Here is a 13,906-nt window from a genome sequence, read left to right as displayed (position 1 = left end):
TTAACAGGGAACAATGCCGCACGTAGTTAGGCTGAAGACGGTCAATACTTTAATGTCTCTGAGTCTGGTTGTGCGTTACGGTGCAATAACGTAGTGGGGAGGTAAAAGAAGGACAATATGAATGGAGGGTTTGATGTGTGAACATTTGTTAGAAAAGGTGGAAAGAGGGGAAAGGTGTAAGTGTGTGTAACAGGTAGAATAGGATAAGAATGATAAGAATTACCATTGATGGCTAAACCTGGAAAGGGTGAGCTTAGTAGGCTAGGTAGATAAGACTAGGCAGGAGCCATCTAAAAGGAACAATGGTAGGGAGTACAGTTGACCCAAATATGTGTGACCTCTGCCTGTTGATGTCACGTTGAAACTTCATAATGCACTCTGGGCTATTGGAGGGAGTTTTTAAAATGAATCTGGGTTCTCACCTTTTATATGCAACGCCCTGTAGCAAAGGGCTAAGAAAACCGGAGGCGTAGTGATAGCAGAAAATAACCAATTGGTCCATCTAGTTTACCCCTATTGAACAACTTGTGTCTTGTCTAGTTCCATCCAATGCACATGTACAGAAAATGCATTAAAACCCCATAAAAGGAACACAGGAAGGAGCACAAGAGTGATCCAGTCATTATGTAACTTGCCTTTCCCTGACTTATATCTGTTATTTCTACACTGCAGGCAGAAATATTGAGCAGCGTTATTGTTCTAGCTTTGCCTTTACACACAATACAAAATCAACTGCCTTCACCTGAGAAAGAGATGGGTTACAAGAAAATATTGGAATCCCCGGTGCAAATGACAACTGATGGATATAGCTTCACGTACAAACTTTTGAAGCACTGATAACCCACGTTTATTATAGTACTGTTAGTATATAGCCGCAATGGGCCACAAAGTCATATAGTCATGGTCTACAGCTGTTTCCTTCATGGTGGCGCAACCGCCATTACTTCTCGCTTATACACGTGGTAGCAGAGGCTGTGCAAGATTGTGCTCTCAGTCTGACCAATTGATGCCTTCCATTAAACTATAACTCCCATCACCTTCAGTCAGATATTGTAAAAGCTATAGCACAGCAGTAAACACGGGAGAGCCACGGGTTTGCTCAGCCTTTGATAAGCACATGCACAACTTATTTTTGCAGCTACTTTTTTTGCACTAGTGTCTTTATACCAACACATAAAAAAAACTATTTGATTTATCTCAGCTATGTGGACTGAAACAGTCACTAAACATACAGAAGATCTCATCCACGAAAATACTGATCAACAAAGAAGGCAAAGAAAATTAGATTTCACCATTTATGTTATTATTAAAAAAACTGATTATTTCTAAATTAAGAAACCTGTTTTGCCATTTACCCATTGGAGAAAAATGTCAGATCATCAACTAGTTTATGTATTTTAATGTAAAAAATATATTACATGAAGAAGCAGTAAAAAAGAAATCTTGGCTCATGGCATATTTTAATCAATAAATACAATTAGCACAATTGCTTTAAAAATGTACAATATTTTACAACTAGTAATATAGTAAATGTAATTAGTAATTATTGGTAGAACAGTGGATTTTTAATCTCTCAAATATTGAATGGGATGAAAAAAAAACAAAAAACCTATAATTATGAAAAAATGATAATGACCAAAGGTGATAATTGATTATCATTAAATCCTTAGCTGACGGTCAAATCAAAACCTAATCCCCATTTGGTTCATCATTAAACTTTTAACTCTCATCGCCAACAAAAGGTAACTTGGTCAAATGAAAATACTTTACCCGACATAATGAATAGAGAGCCATCCGTTTCTCGATGAGTGGGCATCTTCCTGCTTGTCATCCTTCACGCACCTTTGACTAATCTTTGGTTGAAATCCCCTGAAAGAATTTTATAAGTGAAGCTTTTGTTTCCCTGAACATGATGACTTGCCAGGATTTTTCCCTTTTCTTTCTTTCTTTTTTTTATACCAACCCAACTGACCTGTAAATAATTGATGAATATTTTGTTGTCTCTGGCTGAACGGGCTAAAATTGTACATAATCTTTTTGTGTTGAATAGAAAGGAAGGTTTAGCTACTCAGTGGTTCATAAATATTTGAAAAGGTGGCATCTGGTTTTGCTTTTCCAAGAGGCTACTGAAACTGTAAAATTCAATATAACCACCACCAATGATCTGTCTTTACTAATAGCGTGGAATTTCATTATTACTATTTTTTATTATAATTTTAATTATTAAATTTGCTTTTACATTCAATGTATTTATTTTTATTTAAACTAGTCAAAGTTCAAATAGTTAGATATGCTTAATTATATCGAAAGGTTGCTGGCATATTTCACAAAGAGAAGATGTATATCAAACAGGTGACATCATACAGGCGTACAACTGAAATATGCCTTTGCAACAATGCTAAAGAAATCCTAAGGCAGAGCATTAAAGTGTAAGTTGTTCTTACTTCCATGTCATATAGGTCTGCGGCTTTTAACTTAACCTGTCATTAATTAATCCCAAAGCTATGGCTTCTACATGGGTTACAAAAAAATTGGGCAACTAATCAGGAAGAAAATGAGGTGGAGACTGGGAACCCTACAGATGGACTGTGACTTCACGACACTGCCCATGTGTGGTGTGGTTCTTCACACAACCACAAAATACATTTCAGACCCTGGCCAAGTCAAGTCAATAAAATAAACTGGACAGAGACATATTTAGACCTTGATTCAAAAAGTGTTGAGGGACAGGTGACCAAAGGTCCCTTTATTAAAAGGTCCATGGCCCACTAACAAGCCTGGTCCTTGGAAGGAGTTGCTTTATTGGTGTGCCAGTAAGAGGGAAGTAGGACATCCTAATTTTCTTATGTTTTTTTAAATTTGTTTTGTGTAATATTCATAGTTTGTTAGATAAGAGAGCTGCCCACACTTCAAAGATGTACCATGACCCACACATTTATTATCTTTCCCCCCATTATGACCCCTGTGCAAGAAAGGTATAGCATCCTCCTATAGGTAATAAAGTCCTGTTAGAACAATGAAATCCCTTTCTCCATAGACATAGTCAGAGTATCTGTCTGGGTGCTTTAGACTGAGCCATTCTATTGATTACAACAAAGCAGAATGGTAAGGAGGCAAAGTGTTCCATTAGACCAAAATAACAAATAGAACACTAGAAGAGTTTTAGGAAACAGTACAATGTTTTTGGAAACATTTTTAATCTGATATCAGCAATAAAATAAATTGGTGTCAGTTCTCCTTTGCACTTCTGGTTTCTGCAAGGATAGGGTGACTATCCATCAAATCACTATTGATTCACTAAAAGGAGAGTTTGCAGGAAGAGTTGACAGGGGAGTTTGTGGGACAGTTGTGTTTCAGCTCCTCAACATTATGAAGGTCCTGTCCCAGTGGCTTGGCTGGTCCTGTATAACGTATAGTTAGACCATCGAGAGTTCTTCAATTTGTCTTCACCCATTGAATTATGCAAATACAACTGAGGCTTTCAAGTTAGAGAGGCTTACCAGTATTGGACCTTCATAACATATAGCGAAGTTAGTTAAACTACAACTCTCCTAAAAATGAACCTTAACCGTACTGCTCTACCAGAAATGTTTTCTTTTTAATTGGAATATAGCCTAATACCAGCAATTCTTGAAACATGAAAGACATCATCTCTTATATAAAATTCCATTTTCTATTGTGAACCCTAAAGTTGAGCTCTCATGCACGCTTACAAGATTTCTCAAGGGCTGCCCCATCCTCTGGAATGCCCTCCCCCGGTCTATCCGTCTCTCCCCCTGCCTTTATTCCTTCAAAAAATCCCTCAAGACCCACTTCTTTAAGGATGCTTACAACATAGCACATTAACCCCTTTCCTCCCATATTCCTTTAGCTTACCCTTCCTACTCCCTCCCCTGCAATACTTTTACTAGCGTGGCTGGTCTATCCCCAACAGTGGCACTTTTACCTTTTGTGTAATACACCCTAAATCCCTCTAGATTGTAAACTCGTTTGAGCAGGGCCCTCCCCACCTGTTGTCTCTGTAAATCAATTTATGTTACATAGTACTTGTTATGTCCTGTCTACCCATTGTACAGCGCTACAGAATTTGATGGCGCTATATAAAACAATAAACAATAATAATAATATTTTCGGTCTGATATTTTTCCGCCAGCAAGCAGTTAAACCAGATTGGTAAATGTAAAAGATTTCTGTATTGTTAGGAAAGGCTCCCCGCGTTGCAGGGTACAGATGTATGTTTAACCTTCAAGATCTCGAGGGATTTCAGCAGGAAGCAAAATGACAAAAGGAACAAAAGGGCAGACTTACGTATATCATTCTTTATTTAGTATCAACAGGGAATTTAAAGAGAAGTATACCACAAAAATGAGTATTTACACTGATTTTTGTTTATGCTCTCACAACAGACTGAAAAACACTCCACATAAGTTTGAGTGTTGGTTGATTATGTTTAACCTGCTCCAGATATTAAACTAAATCGAACAGCTGTTACATATCTTTTAATAAACTGACTAGTGAATTCAGTATTAGCTTGCTCTGGAGCTTGGGGTGGTCCTGTGGGCTTCCGTGGCAGTAGTGGACTGCATGGTGAACTTGGTGAACTAACGACATGGTCATTACTAATCCCTGCTGCCAGGGGTAGGATGTACGAGCTCTTCCACTTGTGTTCCTGATCCTGATCCTGACACAGGAGTTTTTGGGAGTTTGCATAAAAGTAGATATCACTATTAAACTTAATGATTAAGAGATCAGCAGAAATCTGAGTGCTCCCTGCCCACCCCTGTCAATAAGTTTTAAAGTGTCTGCTTGGAATAATATTCAAATTATTATGGAATCCCATCATGAAATCAAAGTTTTCTCAACAATCCTGAATGCTAATGTGACATATTTAGAATGGGCAGTTATGGGGTACATTCTACTGTATCAAATATCAGGCAAAGCCCGCATGTGCATGGTAATGCACTTTAGGTAAGATCCCTCATATGGTGACGTGATAAGTACCTTTTAAGATTCTGAGGCATGGTAAAAGAGTAATTATGATTACTGAATGATTATTACTTCATCAGGCTGCTGCAAAAAGGTTTTTGGGCTGAATATGAGTGAAATACATAACTGCATAGAACCTCGTGAGTACAACACTGACAATTCTACAGATCTTACATAGAGATGACAGGTTGGAGAATGGATCACTAGGAGAACATGGGGGGGCTGGCTCGTGGGGTCGAGGGGCAATTTGCCCCCCGAGCCGCTCCAAAGTTATTCAAAAAAGACCAGTCAGACTTAAACTGGCACACTTGCGGAGGCAGGAATATGTGGCCTCTGCCATGTAACGTGATGTTACATGACCCCCCAGCAAAAGCGAGGCTCAAGAAAGAAGGCAAGGAAGGGAGCGAGTATGTGTGAATGTATATTAGATTGAGTGTGTACGCTTGTGTTAGAGGGAGTGTTTGTTGGAGTGAGCGTATGTGTGTGTTAGGGCAAGTGTGTATGTGTGAGTATGTGTGAGTATGTGGGGTATATTAGCTACCAGGGGGGCAAAATGCTAGAAGGTGCCAGTCGTCCCCTGAACATGGAGCTAGGGCTGCTCTGATTTAATTATATGGGGCCGCTGCCTCTTTCTTGTGTCCTTTACTTGCGATTCCACATGTAGCCCCAGGATGCCCAGAGCAACAAGAAATAACTTGGTTATTTCTGTGCTCCGTTTATGATTTTTTATTCAACTGCTGTAAAGGTATATTGAACAGGATCACACGTGTGTTCTCTGCCAAATGTGTTATGAGCTGCTTTATTTCACGGTCAATTTAATCGACTTTCCCTTGAGCTGAACTTGAGCCCATTCTCACCAGCTTAACCATCGCTGTACAGCAGAACAAAATGTCCAGAGCTGGTCCTTCTTCTCTGGCGATGGAATGTTTTCAGAAGGAAGAGAATTGTTGCCTCTGGTCATATCAGTGAAATGGAAAAGCATTGTTTATAAGACAAAATTTTGAAACTCGTACGGCTTGTTGTCAGTGAGTGTACATAGCTTCAGCATCTACGCGTTACATTGTGGTCTATGGAAGGAAAGGACCTTGCTTCAGGTTAGCTCATACCAGTTCAAGATGGAAGATAAGCCTACAGGTCATATAATTGAATAAACATTACACAGCATGAAACAGATACTGATACTGTATATGAAGGAGAAAAATCTTGTGCAATTCCTACAAATAGTCTTTTAATAAATTATTGGAAGACATCCATGCAGATGGCTTTAATTTTGGCTAATTTATTTAGTCTATAAACACTTCTGTATTCGGTAAACACTCTACAGTATTTGTATTTGATACAAACACAGAGATGGAGGTGATACGGGAATAATGCGTAGCTTTTTATACACAAACACTAAAAAGAGAGTTCCTTGCAGAGATATGTTCACTCTCAGAGCATAAGGTCACGGACTTGCATTTCTTATCTTCCAAGCATGAAGCGGGTAAAATTCTGTTTTGGGTTTTTCTGCGTGAGAATGATTTTTGTGAACCACTAGAAACAGGTTGGTTACTGTTTCAATAGTTTGAAGCTTGATATATTGCTCCATATCTTCCAAAATTCAAAATATTTCAATTGCATTATGTAATTGAGTAGTACCCCCAGCACCCACCTCTGCTGCAGCTGTCCTCTCTACTGAGTGCCAGGATACGGAGTGACGAGCCTGTCCGCTTTAGTAGAACATGTGGTATTGGGCACAAGATACTATGTAGGTTATGCTGTCTAGGCACAGACCTATATAGTGTAATGTCTACTTTGTCTTGCCATACTTTAAATCCTCTAGATTGTAAAATGGCAAGTAGGGCCACCTTAACTCAATGTATCAGCGTGTCTGTCTGTCAATTTTAGTTTTGTCATACCCTGTATAAATTGTTGCTGCAATATAAATAAAGAATAAAAATCACCCTAAGCATATAATAATAAAAATAATAATAACAATTTTAAGGCAAGACAGGAGGCTTCCTATTTTGCATATCTTCCTTTACTTCTCACCAATAGCAGCAAAGAAAGAAATACTGATAAAGAAAAAACAACCAATAAACATCCTTCAGAAGGCATATAAACCCTAGCCAGTCCTTCCACTTCCTCTTTCTTTGCTGCTCACCGATAGTGACAGGTCAGATATTTTCCATTACAGGTTTCCTGTGATTTTGCTACATAACTGTTATTATTTTCATTCATATATATGTATATATACATATATTTATCTTTCGGCTTATAAGTGCTTTGTCCCCGGCATTGCTGCCCCTTTTACTTTTCCCCCCTCGGAGGCTTCGGCTTCTTTCCCTTCCATCCCGCCCCCCCCCCCCTTAGTTTCCTCATATATATTTTCTCCTTTTTCCCCTCTGGTTTGCCGCGGTCTGTTCCGCTCCCTCCTTACCTGTTTTTGATCTTCTACCGGCGTTTCTGAGTGCCAGCGTTTTCTCTGTGCCGGCGTCTCCCTTGCCGGCGGTTTTTTAGTTTCGCGGGCTTTCCGGAGTTCTCCTCTCTCGTTGCCGCTTGGCGGCCATTCTGGCTTGGCGGTGAGGTCTCGCTTCGCGAGATTTCGCCGCCATCTTTGTTCTCTCGTGATTTTATTGTGGCGGCGGCCATCTTGGTTTCCCTTTATTTACATTGCTGCCGTTTTCGGCGGCCATGTTGTGTGGGGCGTCCGGATCTCGCGTTTTCGGGATTTGGACACCATTGTGACTTGTTTTTCGATTTTTTAGGTTGTCTCCTAATTTTTTCCTTACAGAACCTTCATTTTTCTTGCAGGTTTCAAAAAAAAAAAAATTTCAATCAGGCTGAGCCCCTGAATTTGTGTGTACATCACTGCTGTGTGCCTCAGAGATTATTGGAGCCTTTATTGCTACTGGCTTCAGACAGGCTGAGTCCCTGTCATATCTATGCAGGCTGAGCCCCTGCTATTCACACATTTATACTTGAGGGCCATTATCATTATTGGCTTTCGGCAGGCTGAGTCCCTGTCATATATATACACACATATATATTTCCCAGGCTGAGCCCCTGCTGGTTATATCATGTCTCAGGACAACGCCCCGAGCCAGGATGCCTTTATGGCTTGGCTGGATTCTAAATTCTCCTCCTCAGTGGAGTCATTCATAGCTAAAATGTCAGCCTCCATGCCCCAGTCGGCCCAGCCTCCACTACCAGCCCCGGTGGCCCCTTCTAATGTTATTTCAGACTCAGGTTCTGACAAGTCAGAGGAGGAGACTAGATCTATTAAACGCCCCTGGAAGGGCAACAGTGCCTCGGCGGGCAAGGGCAAGGCTCCTGCCAAACGCCCTAAAACCTCTGCCCCATCCCTCCTCTCCGGGCGTCATACCGCTGGGGATGAAGAGTCCCTCCATCTCCCCCTCTCCATTATAGACGAATGGCAGGCAGAAAGATCCGACAATTCTGAGGCTTCAATTAACCTGGCTTCGTCCAGGACCTTGGACTCACGATTCATACGTGAGTGTTTGGTGGAGGAACCCCATCTAGATGAACCCCATCACTCCGGAGGGCCCTCGGTTACCCCCCACTCTGCCTCTGCTTCTACCGACCTCCCGGTCGTAGACCCCTCCGGCTCTGCCCTATTTGATCCCACCACAATGCGCCATCCCCGGGCTACTGAATGGGCTCCTCCAGAACACATTGCATTATATATTCATAAATGGCTGCGCAAACCTTTAGCTAAGGAAGTGCGCAATAAACTCCGGGCTGAATGTCCTCGTCCCTGCATTCCCGACAAGGTGGCCCTCACACCTGAGCTCGACCCTAATATTGTCGCCCTGTTGTCCGCTAGGCGTGATCCTAGGAAGGGTTTGGAGCAGGGTCTTAAATCCGCCCAGGATAAAATCCTGGATCTCGTAGGTCCCATTACCCAGATTCTGTCTCTAGCGGATAGGGCTTACCTCCAGGCTTCTCCCTTGGATCCCAAACTTGTCCGGGATTGGGCTCTCCGGACTGTTTGCCTTCTGGGAAACGCTAACGTCGCCGTGGCCACGGAACGGCGTAAGGCGGCTTTGCTCCGTATGGATCCTCGGCTTGCTGAACTGGGCTCCAAGGACTTGGGAGCAGCTGCCAACGGACTGCTTTTTGGCGACGCCTTTGTCAAAGAGCTTAATCGGCATGTTTCCCTCCTGTCTTCGTGGAATAAAGCCAAGCTCTCCATGAGGAAGGTATTCCAGCCAGCCCCTCGTTTTTCCTCCAGGGCTGGACGACCGCGGGGCCGGGTCGCCAGCCGTTCCTCCTACCAAGGCTCCAGATACCCCCAGCAGACTCAGCAGTCCTACCGCGGGGCTTTTCAACAGCGACAGTTTTCACAGCGAGGAGGCAGCAGAGGCAGAGCTTCTACCGGTTTCCCCAGAGGACGCTCAGGGTTCGGTGAGTACAGATGTTTCCTGTCTCTCTTCCCATCCACAGGTTGCTGGCAGGATCTCCCGTTTTTTCCGCAACTGGGTGCGGATTACGTTAGACCCTTGGATCCTCCAAACGGTTCGCGGCTATCAGATAGATTTTGTGTCTCCCCCCTTCCAGGTAAGCAGGCCTCCTCCGGCGGTCAGATCCGTGCCCGACCAACTCTTGATAGCGTCAGAACTCCGGGCACTGCGGGCCAAGGGGGCTATCGAACGGTCCAGGGGTCCCGTCTCTTTCCTCAGTTCCGTGTTCCTAGTTCGGAAACGCTCCGGAGAATTTCGCCCCGTGATAAATCTCAGGTCCCTCAACGCGTTTGTGGCTTACCGCCACTTCAAGATGGAGGGTATTCACCTTTTACGGGACCTTATGTCCGAAGGGGATTGGTTCACGAGATTGGACCTCAAGGACGCATACCTTTCCGTCCCTATCCATCCGGAACACAGACAGTTCCTTCAGTTCCTCTGGGGCGATCAACTTTGGCAATTCAGATCGCTCCCGTTCGGCCTCAGTTCGGCCCCCTGGTGCTTTACGAAGCTCCTCAAGCCAGTGATGGCTTTCTTCCGCTCTCGGGGGATTACTTGTATTATTTACCTCGACGACATTCTTCTTTTCTCCAGGTGTCGGAATCTCCTCCAGGGACAGACGGATTTTGTGGTCCAGACGCTCCATCAGTTGGGCTTCATCGTCAACACGCTCAAGTCCGAGTTGGTTCCACGTCAACGGATTCAGTTCCTGGGGTTCATCATAGATTCAAAGGCGGCCATGCTTCGCCTACCAAGATCCAAGATGGTGACGATTCGGAAGGAGATCCGTGTCCTCTTGCGGAAGGAGGTTTGCTCGCTTCGCATGCTGGCTCGAGTGGTGGGTCTGCTCTCAGCATCCATTCAGGCCATTTTTCCGGCTCCACTGCATTACCGGGCTCTCCAGCGCTTGAAGGCGCAACACCTTCGCGCTCTTCCTTCCTACGATCAGCCGGTCCGGCTCAATCAAGAAGCTCGTCAGGAGTTAAGTTGGTGGCTTCGTCATATGGAAGCATGGAACGGCCGGGCCATTTTCGGGTCCCACCCCGATTTCATCCTGGAGTCCGACGCCAGTTTGCTGGGCTGGGGCGCAGCCTCCCTCACAGAGGCAACGGGAGGCTCTTGGTCGCTAGAGGAGCGTTCACTCCATATCAACTGTCTGGAGCTGATTGCGGGGTCGTTCGCTATCCGCAGCTTGGCAAGGGACCGATCCGATTGTTGCCTCCTTCTCCGAATGGACAATATCTCGGCAGTGCGGTACATCAACCGCCTAGGAGGTACGCGTTCCAAGCTCCTTACAGAGTTGACGAAGGGCATTTTCGATTTTTGTCTCTCTCGCAACATCACTCTGCAAGCAGAATACCTTCCGGGTCCGGAGAACCTGTTAGCAGACTGGTTCTCGAGACATTGGAGAGATGCAAGCGACTGGAGGCTTCACCCGCGGGTTTTCCAGGACATCCAGCGTCTCCGAGGGCCTCTTCACCTAGACCTCTTCGCGTCGCGGACGAACCGCCAGCTAAGGGAGTTCTTCAGCTGGCTTCCAGATCCGGAGGCCCTGGCGACGGACGCCTTCACCCAGGTTTGGCCAGTGTCCGGCGCTTATGCTTTTCCCCCCTTCGCTCTAATTTCTCGGGTCGTCCACTTTCTTCGGCGCGCAGGAGGCTCCTTGGTTCTGGTGACTCCGCTCTGGCATGCGCAGCCCTGGTTCCCCGCTCTGCTGGAGATGTCTATTCGAGATCCGTTGGCCCTTCCGATTTTTCCGTCGCTGCTGACGGACCCGGGGGGCCAGTTTCACCCTCTTCTCCAAGAGGGTCGCCTGTCGCTGGTGCTGTGGACGATCTCGGGGGACCCCAGTCCGTCCAGGGATTATCGGAGGTCGCTCAGTCCCTGCTCAGGGAGTCTTGGGCTCCGGGCACCCGGAAGTCTTACCGGTCAGCTTGGGGTCGATGGGCTTCTTGGTGTTTGGGACAACAAATGGATCCCCATTCGGCCCCTCTAGAGGGTGTTCTTAATTTTCTGGCCGGCTTGTTTCGTGAGGGTAAGTCTTATCGGACTATCAATCTTTTTCGTTCGGCTGTTTCGGTCGGCCATGTGGGTTTTTCAGGTGAGCCGGTGGGTAAGGCTCCTTTGGTCTGCCGCTTGCTGCGTGGCATTAGGTTGTCCAGGCCTCCGGCCCCTCGGTATGAATCCTTGTGGGATGTGGCTCTGGTCCTGGACTTCCTTCGGGCCTGGCCCGATAACGATTCTCTGTCTTTACGGCAGTTGTCGGCCAAACTTACCTTGCTCTTGTGCCTTTTGTCTTTTCGCAGGGTCTCTGATGTTCGGGCTTTCGATGCCTCGGCTATCTCCTTTTCACCGGATGGTATTCGTTTCTCCATTCGCAGGAGGACCAAGTCCCTGTCCTCTTCAGTTGCCTACCCTTACCTGTCGGATGATCCTAAACTTTGCGTGGCTAGATGTGTTCAGTCTTACCTGGCGCGCACGTCGGCCATCCGACCTCCTTCATCCTCACAGTTGCTTATCTCGTATGTTAAGCCATTTCAGCCGGTCTCGAGTCCTACTTTGGCCAGGTGGGTGCGTTGGTTACTCTCCCTGGCTGGTGTAGCGGCCTCTTTTGGGGCCCACTCGGTCAGGGGAGCGGCGGCCTCGGGTGCTCTTCGGGCCGGTGGGGCCTTGAGTGATATTTTGTCAGCGGCGGACTGGTCTCGTGCTTCTACCTTTCGCACCTTTTATTTCCGTCCGTTATCCTCTGCAGTTTCCGCATTAGTGTCGGGCGTTAAAACTGCAAAATAGGAAGCCTCCTGTCTTGCCTTAAAATTGGAAATTATTCTAGCCTGGGTGCCCGAATAATTATAATTTTAATAAAGACAGGAGGCGAGTATTTTCCCTCCCTTCCCTCCCGTTTAGCATCAGGATCCTTGGTGAGGTAATTTTTGTTCGTGGGGTCTTTTCCCCTGTTTGTTGAAATTGGTGCATTTCGCTGTGTTGCTTTATCATTTTGATTTTGCCTCTGCATATCGTTGCCGCTATGTACCTTTGTTCTCATTATCCTATTGTTGGGATCTGGTACTGTTACGTGTTCTCTTTGCTTTTCAGCTTGATGCCCTCTCTGGTTTTGTGTGGCGGTGCCCCTTCTCGTCGGGATACTTCCTTGCCTGCTGTTGAGGCTCTTCTCCTGAGGATTCCTTTGTTCCTGTTGGGAGTCTGCCATGGTTCCAGTTTTTTCGTCACCTGAGGTTGGAAGCTGTTCTTCGCCTCGGTTCCTGCTTCCGGTTGGAGTTCCAGTTCGTGTCCGGTGTCGGTGGCCGGTGTTTGGATGTTCTTCGGCGGTTTCGGTTCTCAGCGGTCGAAAGAGGAAGTGGAAGGACTGGCTAGGGTTTATATACCTTCTGAAGGATGTTTATTGGTTGTTTTTTCTTTATCAGTATTTCTTTCTTTGCTGCTATTGGTGAGAAGTAAAGGAAGATATGCAAAATACTCGCCTCCTGTCTTTATTAAAATTATAATTATTCGGGCACCCAGGCTAGAATAATTTCCAATTATAATCACTATAATCATATAAGAAGAAGAAGACGAAGTATGTGCATTTGTTGATCTTAGTCTTTGTAATAACATTTGGATACAGTCTTCTCTAGCGTGTAGCTTTTATTTTGAATTCATCACCAAGAACCTAACATACAGTTTATGCCCTCTGGTGGCCAACATATCCATAAATGGGCCAAAACAAATTTGCTCATGGGACTTGATCCAAGTCCATAAGCCATTATTCATTGTACTAAACTGCCATAAACTGTATTGTTTGCAGTAGTGAGCTCTTATAGTTGTATTTTAGATGTAAATATAATAAAGTTCACTACTGTATTAGTATCTGGCACCTAACATGTCTCCTTTACAGTTTTTAGAAATCAGTGTGAGGCACAGGGGAGAAAGCAGAGACGAAGAGCATGCATTTGGCTCTCAGTCAAAAAGAATAATGAATAATAAACCTTTTCTCCAGTGGCAATTATTCTTATCTAATGGTATTAACAATAATCATCTGATGCAAAATTTTATCAATTTTGGTAAGAAAATGAAGAGAAATATTTATTGGGCCAACATAGAAAAATATTTCTCCCATCACTACAATATACACTGAGCCAAATATTGATGGTGGTGCATAGTAACTCCCATCACTATACACTGAACCAGACATTGAGGTGGTACAGTATAACCCTCATCACTATATACTAAGCCAGGCAGTGACGTGGTAGAGTGTTTCATGTAAAGAAATCAAGACACAGTAAGCTGTTGCTTTGAGGAATCTTGTTAAACTGTATAACTACATCCAGGTCAGAGGTTGGAACAGGAAGTACAAGGCAATGCAATATTACCATAACCATAACCGGTATTTGCATAATAACTCCATAACATAGAGGGCCCTCTTTACCTAATGTATCGGTTTGTCTTAGACTCCCTTTTCT

Source organism: Spea bombifrons, chromosome 3 (assembly GCF_027358695.1).
Source record: "Spea bombifrons isolate aSpeBom1 chromosome 3, aSpeBom1.2.pri, whole genome shotgun sequence".
Classification (NCBI taxonomy): Eukaryota; Metazoa; Chordata; class Amphibia; order Anura; family Pelobatidae; genus Spea; species Spea bombifrons.
Note: the sequence above shows the minus strand (reverse complement) of the source record.